At 39.8% G+C, this 17,417-nt stretch overlaps 1 long non-coding RNA gene across 1 annotated transcript in view; it reads left to right on the top strand.

Annotated features, from left to right (window-relative positions):
- The first annotated feature begins 8,278 nt into the window (after positions 1 to 8,278).
- Positions 8,279 to 17,417, top strand: part of LOC105875544 (uncharacterized) — a 175,382-nt gene continuing 166,243 nt past the window's right edge. Inside the window, exon 1 of the long non-coding RNA XR_012913671.1 lies at positions 8,279 to 8,392. This is a non-coding gene — a long non-coding RNA (uncharacterized LOC105875544). The remainder of the gene's footprint in view (positions 8,393 to 17,417) is intronic.

Here is a 17,417-nt window from a genome sequence, read left to right as displayed (position 1 = left end):
ACATGGGCCATTTTGGCTGATACTAACTCCTTGACACTGTAGGTTCTCAAAATAGAAACTCAGGAAACTATTTGATGAGGTTGGCATATATTTGGACAAATGGGAAGACTCTACATCCTTCAAAATTTACCTTTCTCTAAAATACTTAGATGGAGAAGGGGACAATTAGGTTAAAATTTGAATTTATCAGATAATTTTTATCTGTCTATATAAACCTTCCTTTGCTAACATATGTATTTTATGACTGCATCACACTGTTTTATGTGTGTGCCTGGTATAAAACTTGATCATTCCTGATCTTAATAAGGAGATTAAGAAATGTGGTGATGATTATAGTCTAAGATTTTCAGGTAAGAAAAGAATCAAGCATTTAATTTTACATAATGATTGCTTTGTCCATTATACTTAGTTTGCTAAATTTGATAAATAGCTAAGCCATTCTCAACCAATTTTATTACTGTGACAATTTTCTTTATTGTTTTGTTGAGGGTTGCCTTGCAGAAATATAATAATACACTTATAATAATAGTGATAATAGCAAACTACATTAATTGAGAACTTCTAATATGATGAAAGCAATGATAATCCTAGTGTTTGCAAATTGCATGAATAAGTGTTCAGTATCTGGATCCAAATTTATTTCTTTACTCAAAGATACATGGTCTCTGTCTTTAAAAAGATTGCTATATAGGCGAGGCGCAGTGTCTCACGCCTGTAGTCCTAGCTCTCTGGGAGGGCAGGAGGATTGCTCAAGGTCAGGATTTCAAAACCAGCCTGAACAAGAGTGAGACCTCATCTCTACTATAAATAGAAAGAAATTGATTGGCTAACTAAAAATATATATAGAAAAAATTAGCCAGGCATGGTGGTGCATGCCTGTAGTCCCAGCTACTCGGGAGGCTGAGGCAGGAGGATTGCTTGAGCCCAGGAATTTGAGATTACTGTGAGCTAAGCTAATGTCATGGCACTCTAGCCCAGGCAACAGAGTAAGACTCTGTTTCAAAAAAATAAATAAATAAAATAAATATAAAAGATTACTATATAGCAGAAGAGAAATAAAGCACAATATAAGAATGCACAGGTGTTTGTCCTACAGAACAAATATTCCTAAAAATATCTGCATATGAGATAGATTAATTGCAGAATACAATTTGCATTTATCAGTAAGATATTTATTTTAACAATATGGGGAGTATTTCCATTTTGAACTATCTTGGATGAGCAGAACAATCCTCCTACTTCTAAATAAAGCTTTAAAAGATGTCTTTTTGAAGGTGTTGGCAGGAGGATTTGAAGGGGGTCAATATCTTGAAGAGAAAGAAAGTATATAGAAGCCCGATAATCCCAGCCACTCTTCCATACAAAGCAATTTCCAATTCAGAAGTAGTTCCAGGCAAAGAAGGGTTGGGGGCATAGAAAATATGAGAAAGAGGCTTCTAAAAGTAGAATCTAAGTAGAAACTCTTGACAATTTGTAAAACAAGAACTTACTAAAATTGACTTAAGAAGAAAGAGAAAATCTGAATAGTCTTACGTCTATTCAAGAAAGAGAGTCTTCAATAAAAACCTTCCCACAAAGAAACTCTGGCTTAAAGTGGGTTTACCAGTGAACTGGTCCAAACAGTTAAGGAATAAACAATACCAGTCTTATGCAAACAGAGAGAATACTTCTTGATTCATTTTATGGTATGACCTTGAATGCAAAATCTGATAAACACTCAAGAAAGGAAATTTACAGGCCAATTTCTCAAAAACCATGCCAGTCAGTGAAAGGAGGGAATGAAAGGCTCACAGAACTGGGTGTGTTAGCTGTATATATGATGCAAGTCTAAAAAACCCGTCAGATGTCTATGGTCCTGAGAGTAGACCTGGTAGATACATTTTTTACCCAACAAGGCAAATTACAACATCCACTGCAGTCCATTCCATGTACCACTCAGATTCACTTCTTCATATAGTTTCTGGGAGCGACTCCCCCAGAACTCCCATGGGCATCTTTTCCCAAGGGAAACTCAAAAGGCTGATGTAATAATCAGCCACTTGCAGCTGGTCTCAGAGCTATAACTAATAGTCACCATTTCCCTCTTCTACTGTCATTTTAGACTCTCCTCACCCTGAGCTAGCACCTTTGCTGGACTCAGTGGCTTAGCTGGTGGTATGATCCATATCCTTATTCCTAAGCAGTCTGAGACCCTGGTCACCATGCCCTTCCCAAGGCATAGTGGCTGTATTTGGGTATTTACAAATAAAATTCATCAGACAAGACCAACAGGCATCCAAGTAGACCTGAGTACCAAACATGTTCCTCTCTGCTGTCATTGTGTAACCACAGCTGTACCTGTTTATGAGATTTGGGTAGACAATGGTTTCTTCAAAGCCCATGTAAAACATTAACTCAAAGAGCAAAAAACTGATATATATATATATATATATATATATATATATGAAATCATATAAAATTAAGAATTTTTTCAATAGCCTTGTAGATCAAAAGACAACTTTAAGGAAATAAAAAAACAAGTATAGAGTGGAATAATTGATTTTCAAGATATATATCTGACAAACATTCAAAACATGTAAAGAAATCTTATAAATCACATGGAAGAAAAAATTTAACCCAATAGAAAATGGGCAGAAGATTTAGACCCTTCACAAAAGAGGATATCTACATGACCAGTAATCACATGAAAAGCTAAATCTTAATAGTCATAAAGGAAATGCAAATTAAAACCATAGTGGATATCATTGTGATCCTACCAGAAAGGCTAAAGTGCAGAAGACAGAAAACACTAAATATTGGTGAAGACATAGAACAGCCAAATTTCCATTAACTGCTGGTTTACAAGTATAAGTTAGTATAACTACTTTAACAGTATCTACTAAAGCTAAACATACAAACACTATATATTAAACAAATATACACATAGGTACACCAAAGGCTTGTACAAAATGTTCATAATAGAAGTATTTTTAAGTAAAAAACTGGAAATAACTCAAATGCCCATTAAAGTAGAAAGGAGAAATAAATTGTAGTATACTCAATAAAAGACTATCACGTAATATTTTGATGCCATTTATATGAATTTAAAAATAAGGTAAAACTAATCTGTGGTGATAAAAGAAGGGCATTTGTCACTGAAAGGGGCTCAGGGGAGATTTATGGAGGTTGAGGTGGCAAGTGATGATCAGTTTTTTGATCTAAGTAGATACATACGTGTCTTCACTTGGAGAAAATTCATTCAGCTGTACACCTATGATTGTGTACTTTCCTGTATGTATGTTATATTTCCAGTTAAAATGTTAAAAGTAAAGTTAGGTAACCAGCAGAGTCTATGATCTAACAACCTCTTAAATGGAAAACATGTTGTATTTGTGATGAGACCTTTCCATTTGAGTGGCTTTGCATGTTGCCTTTTGTATGTTCCGTCAGCACACCAAGCTTGTCCCTCACTCACATGCTCTGGTATTCCTTAGCCTGTCAGCCTGTTTTTCCTCATGCTAGTAACTGCCATTTGAAATTGTTTACTTGTCATTACTGTCAACTCAGTGACAGCAGGGATCTTGTCTCTTATTTATTGCTGTATCCATTGTACCTAGGTCAGTGCCTGACACATAGTCAGAGCCCAATAAATATGTGCTGAATGAATGAATGAGGAAAAGCTATCAAGAATATATATGATAAAAGGACAAAGGTCATTGTTTGAACAGAAGTCAAACTTATTTCAATACTAGATTTATTCAGTGATATTTACATTTTAGAGCTACGTACAAGCATCTATTAATCTTTTCGTTATATATATATATATATATTTTATTCTAACATATTATGGGGGTACAAATGTTAAGGTTATGTATATTGCCCTTGCCTCCCCTCCCCCTTGAGTCAGAGCTTCAAGCGTGTCCATCCCCCAGGTGGTGCACATCGCACTCATTATGTGTATATATACACATCCCCTCTTCCCCTCCCACCTGCCCAACACCCAATAATTTTTTTCCCTTTTTTAACATTTTGGTTACATTTTATAGCTTTGCTTTTCCCTAGCAAGGGTTAGAGGTATGCCCTTCCCCTCCACAATGCTCACCACATCCCTAAGATGTGGGTCTACCCTCCCCAACCCCCAAATATCTGGTGTACACCACCACCATTTGAGTACCATAATGTTAATCAGCCAGTACCAATTTGATGGCAAGTACATGTGGAGCCCATTTTTCTGATCTTGTGTCTCCTCACTTTGGATAATGGACTTAAGCTTAATCCAAGATAGTATAAGCGGTCCTAGCTCGCTGTCGTTTCTTAGAATTGAGTAATATTCCATTGTAAACATATACCAAATTTTAATAATCCACTCATGAATTGATGGGCACTTGGGTTGTTTCCACGTCCTTGCAATAGTGAATTGTGCTGCCATAAACATTCTGGTGCAGATGTCTTTATAATAGAATGTCTTATGCTCTTTTGGGTAGAAGCATTTATTAATCTTAATTAGTCCAGATGATATAACTTTGTTACTGTGAATCTCAGGCTCTCTATCGCCTCATTCCTATTTTCTCCATCAAAACAATTTTTTAAACAGCATATTTTTATAATAGTCTCTTAAGGATACAACTACACGTTAAAGTAGGAAAGACTAAATGTAATAAAGTAGCAAAGTGGAAGGATTAGATTATAGGCACTAAAAGCAAACAAACAAACAACCTGGAGAAGGAAGAGGTCCTCTGTGGCTGAAGCAGCCAGGGTACCTTCCTGAAGAAAATGGAGTTTGAGCTGCTGTGAAGGATGAATAGGATATGAGGAAAGACAGGTTGTTCACATGAAGAAAGCCAATAGAAACATGGAAGATGGGGCCTGTGATAGCCCTCTAGCTGGGCTCCAGGGCAAACTGACAGGATGGGGATCAGTCATGGAATCGCAGGAGGAGGAGGAAGAAATGTGGTTCAAGAGCCCTATATAAATGTTTAAGTACCTGGGGCAGCATCCTGTTCCAGCTCATTGCCTACTTCTTCTCTTACCAGAACCACATTCATTGTTATTGTTGATTATAAAGAACCTTGGCCTTACAACTCCTAATGGGTCAACCATAACATTTGGTTGTGAGGTGATGATACTGTTAGGGGTGAGGTGTGTGTGTGTGCATGTGTATGTGTATATGCGCATACATGCAACATCATGGTAGTGTTAATTCACTTCTCTAAATCATTATCTCTTAGAAATAGTCATACAAATCTTTCTACACTTATTAAATAATAATTGAGTATCCATTGTGAACTGAAGACAGAAAGATGAAAAATACACACTTTTTAGCTTTAAGGGAGCTCACTGTCTAATAGGAGAGAAACATATACACAAATAATTACTATTTAGAGGGATATTATGGTGTCAGAGTTATATTCAAGGTACAACAGAAATAGATAGAGACAATAATCACAACTGGTGCAGGGGTGGTAAGGCACAAGGAAAGATAATTTGACACAGCCATTTGGTACTCCTGGGACATAGTCATTTGCCTGTTTTGAGTCTGTGATGTTGTCATTGCAAATCCTAAGCTAATCAACAGAGGAAAAAATGAGGGATAAGCAGAAATCAGAAATGACAGCATTTGTTTGAATGCAGCCAAAAAAAAGTGGCCAATTTGGCCTATAGAGTTAAAAAGAGAGAGAGTAAAAAAGATTAGTTATAATTTAAGCATAAGGATAGTACCATAAAGATCTGGGTTAACAGCTTCTCTTGAGACAGTTAAAGATTTGGCAAGAACTAACCCTCAAGTTTTCATGGCATTAGTAGTTTGTACTCTTTGGTTTGCCATAGTCCCTACACAGCCCTTGTTATGCAACTGCTCTGCCTTCCTGAACCCTCTGTGAATTTGAAATTGATCCTTATTTAACAGGATGGTTAGGACCAAAGAATAGCTGAGGGTTTCTGTTGCACACAATATTGGGTAATAAAAATCTGTGTTATATGCTGGTCAGTTTGTGTTCTCTTGCCATAAACAAATACCACAAAGTAGGCAATTTATAAGGAATAGAAGTTTATTTAACTCACCATTCTGTAGACTGGGAAGTCCAAGAGCATGGCACTGGCATCTTGTGAGGGCGTCCCATGGTAGAAGGCAAAAGGAGGAAGCTAGTACAGGAGACAGAAAGAGAAAATTGGGCTGAGCTCATCCTTTTAACAGGAGCCTGCTCTTGCTGTAACAAACCCATGCCCATGATAATGGCATTAATCCATTCATGAGGACAGAGCCCTCATGGCCTAATCATGTGTTAAAGGCCCCACCTTTTAATACTGTTAAAATGGCAATTAAATTCCAATGCATGAACTTTGGGGGACATATTCAAATCACAGCAGTACCCATCAGGGAAGACCATTAACATGTGGTCATATGTCAAAGCATTAAAAAAATATGCTATGGAATTGTGCATTCACTGATTAATTAAGATATCACCTTGTGAGTGGACTTGTTAACAGCATTGTGGCTGTGGGGATTAAAATATGATAACAAATATAAAAGTGTTCTGTAAAATGGATGTGCTTTACAAGTACAGGAGAGGATGTAAAGGACAAAATAGTGTATGCAATGAAACTTTCATAATGACAGAATAAATATGAGTAGATGAAGATAGAAGAGAGTGGCATCTGAAGGAGTCTTCCAAATTTTAATAAGTAATATAAAAATTGTTAGATGGGTAAACTGGGGATGGGGAGGGGAGAGATGGCATCCTGGCAGTGTTCTAGTACTACCTTCAACATCAAGATATGGCTTTTGTGGGTGAATATAATAGTTGCCCACCCTGGTGATAACCCCAAGACACATCCCAGGCATTCTTAACTTCCTATTATAGACCAGCTCTTCATGAATTTAAGTCTTTCTTGAGCCTGTTAAATGGTAAAGAAAATAACAGACTTTAAACCCCCCCCCCAAACAGGAAACCTAGTAGGCACAAGCAGTATAGTGAATCAAAGTAGATTAGAAACCCAGCAGTGAACGAATCTTTTCTTGGTATTGAATCCGGCAAATGGAGATGGTTTATAGTTAATATGCAGGCTGGTTATTTTACTTCCTTATTAGAAACTTGGCTTCTTTAACGACAGTTCTCTTCCTGCAACCAATTAAAAAAAAGGAATCCATTCTCTATAGGAAAGGGGCAGAAATAAAACTGGTGGACAGAAAGAGTAAAGGGCAGGAGGATAATTTCCTCCTCTGAGCACATTTCCCAGAAGTTCCACCTTTTCATCAATTTGTTTTGTAAGCTTATGTGATGACATCATAGCTGTTGAGACCAGCATAAAAAGATACCAGAGAAAGTAATGTGAAAGCAGAACAGTGAGAAGAAAAAGTATTGTGCTTTTTAATATACTTATTATCTCCTCATGCAACAAAGTACCCGCCACCAAAACCAAACCTTCTCCCGAGAGCCCCTAGCTCAATTCCCCTAACTTTAGGATCTGCTCTGGGTTGGGGAGAATTAGTTTGGTTAACCAGGATGAGGGATCTTGGGAGTAAGGTAATTCTTCCCCCTTCTGTGAGCCAAGTTTACTGAAGAACAGAAGGCAGATGCCCCAGGACACCAGTTTTCAATCGTGGCCGTCCAGCAGAATCAACTGGGGAAGCTTTTTAAAAGTACCCCCACCTAGCCTCCTCCTGTCAATCCTCCAACAATTAAATCAATCTCTGGAGGTGGAATTCAGGCATTTTGAGATGTGTGAAAAGCTCCTCAGGTGATTTTAATGTGCAATGTGAGAATGTCGGCCTTCGAGATTTAGGTCCATTTCTGAACTCCTGGGTGCCAGAGCAGGGGCTTTCAGAGGTGTGCACGTCAGCTCAGTGGTCAGCAACTGTCCTCAGACAGGACAAGAGACCAACGAATGGACACCTGAGGAGAGAACACCTGCCCTCTTGCTTTTGCCCCAAGCCCCACCCCAGTCCTCCATGGCCTCCTGCTTCTCTCTCCACTCTTGTGAACATCTACCATTTCACTAGGCCAGCATCCCGTCATGCTATTCCAGTAGCAAGACCGCCATCCTCTTCTCCACGACCAGCTCACCTGCAGTCCCCAACTCTCAGCCAAGAAGGTCAAAGACGTAACCTTAACATTTGTACCCCCATAATATGCTGAAATAAAACATAAAAAAATAAAAGGTCAAAGAGTACTGACTCCACCCATGGTGCCTGAAGTGCCCTGTGACCCCCGACTTGGCCAATCAGAATACGACTCCCGTCGCCCAGAGTGATTGGGTCAGGAATAGGTAACGTGACCGGATCCCAGCCAATGACTGGCAAGTTCCCCAGAATGCTGAGCGCTGCGCAGGCGCGTTAGAGCATTGGCGGTGCTGCCATCGTCCGGTCCCGGTGAGCGAGGAGCCAGCCCTGCAAACTGGAGCTGCCGGAGCGAAGGTAGTGCTGAGGGCTCAGGGCCTTGGAGGGAGCCGTGTTCGAGGTGGGAGCCACCGCAGGACTTCGCAGTTATGGAAGCCCTCCTGTCCCTGCCGAGCCAATTGGCAGTGGCCTTTCTGCCACTTGCAGCTCAGTGCCCTGACTAGTTTGCCCGCTGTCCTCCGGGAAGTGTCAGTAAGGCCCGGGCGGGCAGCCGTGGTGCGCTGACGGGCGCGTCCCCCATCGGAAGCCCCGTTGGGCGCAGCGAGCCCACACGCGTGCAGAGTGGGGCGCGAGCTCGGTTTCGGCCCGACTCTCTTCTGAGTGCTGTTGTCCGGGGGGCAGTGTGGACACCGTCTTCGTGGGCAGCCCCGGCGCGGTGCGCTCTCGGCTTTGAGAGCAGGCCCTGCGGTGGGGACCCCCTGGGAGAGTCGTAGGAGGGCCTCGAAACACGCCGCCTGCCTTGGTTTCGTTTCCCCCTTGTTTCTGTGAGACCCATTTCAAGCTTGCAGGCCTCTCATACTACGGGGTCACAAAGGGCAGCCCACCGAAGAGTAATTAGTTACGGAGTCGCCGCTCGGAGCTGCGTTTTGAATAAAATGTATATATTACATACACTGTGTAAGCCTTTGGCAGCTATCAAGAATATTATACCTAACATTTATTGAGGACTTACTATGTACCAAATACTATATATATGTGTGTCTGTAGGCGCATGTGTATCTCAGATTATATGCAATATATTCATTTTATTGTCATAATCGTTATGAGAATTACTACTCATATGGAGATTATTACTGTTATTTTGGGCATTTTACTTATGAGAAACAAAGGCACAGAGGGTTTAAGTAATTTGCCTACTGTAGTGAGGTTGCTGATGTGAAATTCCAACCCCAGAATTTCTATTCTAGAGCCTGGGTTCTTAAGCAGTATGCTTTATCTCAGTCTCAACAAGGCCACTTGCTTAACACAGAACAAATAGTCATTTATGGCAGGAGAAGAGGTTGCTGGATCCAGGATTCTATGTGTATGCCTTTGGCAAGCTGGTCATTTTTTTTCAGGTGTCTGTGTATGTAGCCACCTTGCTCCCCTTCTGAATGGAATGTTTGCTCTAGTGGATGTTGGCTTGGTTATATAAATACATATTGATTTGGAGGAACTGCTCCAACAGGTAAAGGGCAGAGTAACTCAGGAATCAAACTGTCATGACCACGTTCCAGGTCCAGATACAGTAGCTGATCAATAAAACCATCAAGGGTGCTTTCTTGACAGAAGGAAATGGTTAGCAGCATTTTTCCTTTTCAATTTAATATGCAAGTAACACTTGATTCTCTGGGCATTTTTATTTCTAACTAGAGCTCTGAAATGCAACCTAATTAGCAGCACTGCCTCCAAAGTGAAGCTTTCCTCTCCCAGGGAATGGGGGGCCATTAGAGAACACTTTCTGTCTGTTGTCCCCACTTGCCTTACACTGATTTCATTTTTTTCAACTTGTCCCTCCTTGCCTCTCCTTTCCCTAAATAGCCCAGTGGAACAAAGAGTATAATCTTACATCTTGCCACACCTTGCATTTTGCTTCTTTTTTCTTCTTGGTAAGGTTGAAAAACAAAGCATTTCAATGTGGCTATTCTCTCCTGTGGTTGGAGGCCAGCCCTGAGATTTCAAAGAAACCTCCTTTGTTCAAGATTTAAGAAAACAATCACTGCACAGCAAACATTGATATGACTTTTAATGGCCATTTACCTGATTAATATCCTTTCATGCTATAAGACAGCATGAGACACTGTGCTTTAATGAAAGCCAACAACAAAGCGTGGACCAGGTGTGTTACTAAGAAACAATCTCTTGTGTGATTTAATTAGTCAAAGCATTGCATGGAGCAATTATAAGCAACCTTGCAGAAGTGGCAGCAGTATGGAGGAGCCCTCTGCTATAAATTGGTTTTTAAAAGAAAGACATCATGATTTAATAACTGTGCATCTCTAGTGAAAGAAGAAACCCCTCTTTAATTGGGAGCAAGAAGGGAAAAAAGTAACACAATAATCACGATTTTTAGATCTCCCCCCACCTCCTCTCATCTCTAATTGGGTACAATAAAAAAACCCAAAAAATAAAAAAACATAACTTTCAACAATTTCTAGGAGGACTTGAAATTGATTGTTTCTGTTGTGTTTTCTTACTTAGTTTCTTCTGTTCCCTGAGCTACTTACTTAGTATCATCTTTGAAATTAGCACTCTAATTGGTGTTTTAACTTTGGAGAAAACCTGGAATAACCCCATTTGATCAGGCTGAACGCAGGACAGCCTATAATTTTAAGAGTTGCCTTTATTGTATTGTTACATATGAAAGAAATGGGAGTTGTAATGGTTTGATGGGGCTTCCCACCCCCCTTTTTTTTAATCCTCATGCCTTGGTTTAATGATGTGTCAACCTGCCACGGGAAGATTGACTGACATAATGCTTATTACTTAAGATAAAGATAGATTTCTTGTGTGATGTGGGAGCTTTACAATAGATAGGCTCTTATCAGGGAAAGTCTGCCTAACCCAGGTAGGATTTGTGACTGACTTCTACATTTCAGTTCTCTATACTTCGACTTAAATTAAGGAGACAAGCATTCAAGGCAGAGAGAGGGAAATACAGATTGGAGAACCAAAATTGAAACTTCTTTTCTCCATCCAGCTCTTGTGTCCTTGCTCAGTTGGGGAGTCTGGGGCCAGTTTGTGCACACTGAGGACCTGAATTATCTTGAGTATGGGAAGTTCAACATCACATACTCTCAGAGTCATTTTATCTGGGGTCATGGGGCAATGCTGGGGTGGAATCACTTTGGAGCCTTTTACTCTGTTAATTTTTATCTCTTAATGTATAAGGTGTTATCTAGGATTGAGAGTCTCCATCTGGCTTTGGGTTTTTGGTCCCTCAGGCCAGTGATGAGTTAGAGAGAGACAAAGTATTGGCAGTACTGGTTGTCAGCTTTGGGTGTTTGTAAAGCATGGCCTGCCAGAGGCCTGTTTTTGTAAAGAATGTTTTATTGGAACACAGCCACGCCCATTCATTTCCTTATTGTTAGCATTGTGCTACAATGGCAGAGTTGAGTGATTTCCACAGGGGCCATCTGGTTTACAAAACCTAAGATATTTACTACCTGGCCCTTTATGAAAACGTTTACAAACCTCTGTAAGTTATCAGAGATGACTTCTGAGGGACAATATTTGCTTTTGTAGCCTGTCAGGTGGAATGACCCAAGAGGGACTCTTTCCCCTTGTTTCTCAGTGTCCAGGTGGTTCAGGCTGAGAAGGAAGATTGGACTGGGACTTGAACAACAGGGAGTTAGTCTGCCTCAGCACACTGAATGGCCATTTCCCAGGCTGGAGATAGGGTTCCTGATGTATTTTGAGTCTAACTGGAAGTACTGAGGAAGCATCTTTTAGCTTTTGGAAAATTATAGATTTGTGGAATGGATCACTGGATAATAGTCTCTGTACTACAAAGCCATATGCTCTAACTCTTTTTGTGGATAAAATGCATACGCCTTGCACACATAATCTTTTCTTGTATATAAACTTTTTAATTTCACCATGTGAATTCATTTTCTAAAAATATTTGAACAGTAAAGATAAGGTTAATGACCAGGGATGATATTCAAAGTGCCTAGCAAGAGTTCAGCATGTGCACTGACTAGTCAGGTGGACACCAGCCTTAAACAACAAGTATACTGCTTAATGGTCTATCCCAGTGCAGGTATACTTTGCTAATGACCCCTTTGCTAATGATAACTCACCCCTGACTCCCATCCATTTCATTCCCTTCCCCGTTATTCTTGGTGGGGCATGTAACTTTCTGGAGAGTGTTATATGCTTGTATGTAGGTGTCCAATGAATTTGGAGTATTCGGGGGATGGTTTTTATATAAATGTTGTCATAGTGTAAGTGCTTATTCCCAAACTTGTTTCTTTTTGGTAGGCCTTTTAGTACTAATACAGATACAGCTACCTTATTTTTTTTAGCTGTGGCATGATACAATGTAGTATAGGTATTATTAAATACCCATAGAAGAAATTTTTTAAATGAATACAGATGTTGTTATTCATAAAACACTAGTGTATTTAAAGTGTCACTAAATTCAGTATCTATTTTAGCATAAGAAAGCAAACATATAGCAGCTATCATGGAGATCTGAGAAATATTCTCTGTTAAAAAGAGCTACAGAAAACAAAAAAGTGTGTATAGTCACATATTTTCCTATTTGGGCATAAAAAAGTCTTTGGAAGGATTCAAAAAACAAACACAGAGACTGGTAAAATTATTGCCTTTATGGAATGAACTAGAGGACAAGGTTAAGTGGGAGAAAATTCTTTGATAGATTTAGAATTTTGAACCATGCATCTATATAATTTGTTTAAAGGAATAATATAAAATAATAGCAAAAGCAGAAGGAAGTGCCTTGGTGGTTGATATTGGGATCCCCTGGTCAGGTCTGTGACCCCTAACAGTTGTTCTCATATCAGATCAAATAGTTGAATACTTAGATTACTATTAACAACCTCAAGGGAGGGCTAGGACTTTCCTAAAATAAACTGCAGATTTAAAATCTTTTCTTGAAACAACTAAACATACAGATCCACTAAATTACAATAATTTTATTGAAACTTAAACAAATAATACCCAGGGAACCCAGCCCAGCAAACAGCAGCTGCTGCTCCTTGGGTCCCTCCCCTTCCCAGCCTGTGTTTGACCCGTGAGTCCCAGGGGTCATGTGCTCAGACACACTTCCCCTAACCCTTCCAGCCTGTGACTGGCAGGGGATAGAGGAGCAGCTGTTCTGAGAGGCAGTGGGCCCAGATGCCAAGGCTAGGACCTCCGGCCTCAGCCCCTATCCTCTTCCCAAACAATGGGGTTGAGGAAGAAGGAAGCTTTGTCTCTCCCTTCACCTGTAGGGCCTATAAAGATCCCTGGAAACCCTCTCAGCTAGGATGGAGGGAAGATTTTTTTTAATGCACCTTTCATCAAAGGGAATTTGTCCATAATAGCAGCTGGATTCCTCTTTTTATTACAATAATAATAAATATTTATGTCGTACTCATTACATGTAAGGAAGTTTACTAAGTGTGGATTGTTGAATTACCATTGAGATATATTAATATATTGGCATTATACCCATTTTGTATATAAGGAAGATCGAAGTGGTTAAAAAAATGATCACTCAGCTACTGGGAGTCTAGCTAAGATGTGAAATCTAGAGCTAGTGCTTTTAACCCTCATGTAATCATGCCTTTCCTTATATCCCAAAGGCTGACCCTCACAGTTAATACTGTTCACCCATTAAGGGATAAAATGCCCCAGATATCCAGCATTGAGAGCTGTCAAATGTAATTCTTAACCTCTGAAATGATTTGGTTTAAAGCAGTAGTAAATATTCCATCAGGACTGAGAAATGTATTCAGGGTCTCCCTCTCTGTGCCTGGAACTGGAAAGGACAGAGAGCTGTAATAATAGCTGGTATGCATTGAGCACTTACTTTGTGCCAAGCCCTGCTGTGATATCTCTACTTATCACATTTATTCACAATAATCCTATGGGAAGAGAGCTATTATTTCTCCTGTTTTACAGATGAGGAAACTGAGGCCTAGAGAGATTCAGAGATTCAGAATTCCACATGTAATAAGTGGTGGGACTGGGATTCAAACCTAAGTCATAGTTGCTCACACCTGTAATCCCAGCACTTTGGGAGGCCAAGGTGGGAGGCTCACTTGAGGCCAGAAATTCAAGAGCAGCTTCGGCAACACAGTGAGTCCCTGTCTCTACAAAATATAATAATAAATAAAAACCTAGCCATTTATGGTAGTGCATGCCTGTAGTTTCAGCTATTTGGGAGGCTGAGGCAGGAGGATCGCTTCAGCCCAGGAGATTGAGATTACAGTGAACTATGACTGTGCCAGTACACTCCAGCCTGGGTAATAGAGTGAGACCCTATCTGAAAAAAAAAAAAAATAAAAAAAATAAAAAAAAGAAAAACTATTATATAATATCTTACATTATATTATATATCATATCATAGCATCTATCCTATCCTATCATAGAGGTATATAATACCAAAATAACTTATAACTGGTCATAATAATGTTGAGCACTTTTTAAGGCAGGATCTCCTAGATTTCTCCAGTTTTTCCCTTTCCATGGTCTATTCTTTGGAATTGAGTCACTAAATTCAGCTCACACTCAAAGGGAGGGGAATTCAGTTCCAACTCCTTGTTGGGGAGTATTTACATATCTAATCTGAGAATCTTACATAAAAAAGAGTTTTTCCTTTTCCCCATTTATTCATTTATTGAAGCATTTATTTATATGTGTACAGACTTATATATATTTGTGTACTTTGTGTTATAATCCAATACTATATTACTTTGTTGCTCAAATTGCTCTGACTTGGGCCACTGAGAGCTCTGTTAGTTTGGCCTTTTGTTGCTTTGACATGCTATCATCTTTTTTGGTTTTTGAGTACTTCCTTACTTTCTGGTGCTACAAGACAATCAAAACTCATCTTTATTTTCTGTGCCCTGTCCTTAGAATCAATTGTTTTTCCAGGAAATGTTGTTTCCTTCTGATGAAGAATGGTACTTAGAAACCAAGATCTGGGCACTGAGTGTGCTTGTTGTTAACTGGCATGTCATTGCTTCTAGGCCCTCTCAGTGGACAGAGCCAGGAAACAAATGTGTATGTACTAACCAGTGTATACACATCTATACTTATTTCTGTATGTATCTACCTGTGTATAAATTAAATTTACATAAGTTTATACTGATGTCTCTGGTGCTAATTCAGCATTACAGATTTGACTCTAGTTTGCCTCCCTTGCTTATTTGCAAACTTCTTTCTCTGGCAATGAAAAATCTGGCTTTGATTATCTACCATTTATTTACATATTTTTTCAATACTCGTGTACATGGACCTCCAGAAGTGTTAGTTCGTGCCCCTGGGAGAAACAAATTATCAACTAGAGTGCAATAATTATATACAATTCTTTTTGTCTTCGGTCTTATTGTTTCCAGTCAAAACACCATTTTTCATAGTTACTTAGGTCAACACTATTATCTTTTAAGGGAGGAGTAAGTTAAACCAGGAAGCAGGTATATTGTGGTCAACATTAGTGCTGTTTGCTGATAGTTCTCTCTTTTTAGTTCTCTTCTTGGGCGCATGAGACGTTTGAACTTCCTTGCCCTCACCAGATTAGATAAGAATATGTTCCAGTGGGGGGGGCGTGTTTAAAAAAACAAAAAAAGATTGTATTACTTACTTTGTCCAGTGACATGCAAGAGAAAGTGACACACGTAGCTCTCAGGAAGAAGGATTTGATTGCTTTAGCCCTCTCTTCCCCTGTTTGGCAATTATTGAAGCTAAGGTACTACAAAAGTTTGAGCTGACTCATCACATATGAGACAGCAGCTTAGGAGAATTATGTAGACTCATAGTGGATTTTGTGTGAGAAATAAACATTTATTGTTTTAAGCTTCCTGTGATTTTGCAGTTGTTTGTTATTGCAGAGTGACTGTGATCTTGCCTGATACATAAATAAACAGAATAATTAAGAATGATAAAATATAAAAAAATAAACTCCAGCACACCATATGAGGACAATTAGTAGTATACATAAATGCTATGAATAGTGGTTATTAAAGTTGTCTGTGTTCACAAATCTATCTGGAGATTTGATGAACACCATCAACTGTCTTCCTCCCCAAATACAGAAAGTCATGCACCGTATTTCACATTCCATTTCAGCTGGCTGCATGGACTCCCTAAAGTCTATCTAGATCATGTGGCCCGTCTGAAGTAAACAGCTGATATTCATGTCCACTGACAGCTGACATGTGGGAATATTGGCTCAGTATTTAGGGCATGAACGTTTGCTGTTCAGGTTTAGGTCGATCCATGCAGGTGGAGTCCTCTACGAGAACTTCTTGGAGGAGCTGCTGTTCAGGCTGAACTGAGGAGCATGTAGCCCATCTCAATGGGCAGCTGCCATGTGGAAATGTGAGTTCAGTGTTCCAAAATTTCATTTTTTTCAATGGAAAATGGAAATCTGTTTTTTTTATTTTGGTGAAATATTCCAATTTTTTAAAACAGGCAAAACCAGTGCAGGTAGCAGCCAGAGCCACCAGTGCAATTGGGTAAGTTTGTTTTGGCTGAGGCTCCTGGAGTAGGTCTGCCCAGAGGAAGAGATGCCTTTTTCTAATTCATACCGAGGGGTACATAGGATCACACAAGCCCTGACTAGGTCATACAAGCCTGCAGGCCTCCAATTTGAAGCCTCTGGGTTGGCAGCAGCTTGTTGTATTCTCTGTTCCCAGGCCTCTCTGTAAGCTGGTGTGAACAGCTCATGAGGCACACTCAGTTCAAGGCAATCAGCCCTCTCACCTACGTGTGAAGGCTTGGTTCCCCTGTGGCTGGCATTCAGGCCCATAGTGGGTAAGGACGGTGTCGGTGGGCATTATGAATTCTGGCTGCTGTGCACTTCTAACAGATGCTATTTACCTGTTTTCCTGAACTGCAGTATCACTGATGTTCCAGGAGGCCATGTACATCTAATTAGATGATTCTTGTCATTCCAAAGGATGGAATAAAAGCAAATGTAGGGTAAAATTTATGCATTATGAACACTTTCCACATTGTACATATAATACTAGTAATTTGGAGAGGAGCAAGTATCTAAGCTATTATTAGGGACACTACTATATTTCCCTAATACATTTTCCCATACCAGTTATTTATTCTGTGAACCACTTCTTGACATAGTTTTCTGTTTTCATTTCCTTCTCTTTGACTGTACAGCTTCTAGGGCAACAGAAATGAGTAGAAAAGTGCTTTGGGTTCCCTCCCCAAAGTAATAAGCTTGTGCTCTTCCTGCGTGGCTTCTGAGAGAGGTAATCAAACCAAGCTTTCAGAGTGAGTGGTAAACCCCTAGCACACTCTGCCCCATGGAAGAGAGGAAGGCATTCTCTGGACTGAAGAGTGTGGTCAGGGTTACAGATCTGCCTCCTGGCCT

Source organism: Microcebus murinus, chromosome 20, assembly GCF_040939455.1.
Source record: "Microcebus murinus isolate Inina chromosome 20, M.murinus_Inina_mat1.0, whole genome shotgun sequence".
Lineage (NCBI taxonomy): Eukaryota > Metazoa > Chordata > Mammalia > Primates > Cheirogaleidae > Microcebus > Microcebus murinus.
This window is presented reverse-complemented; position numbering and strand designations above follow the sequence as displayed.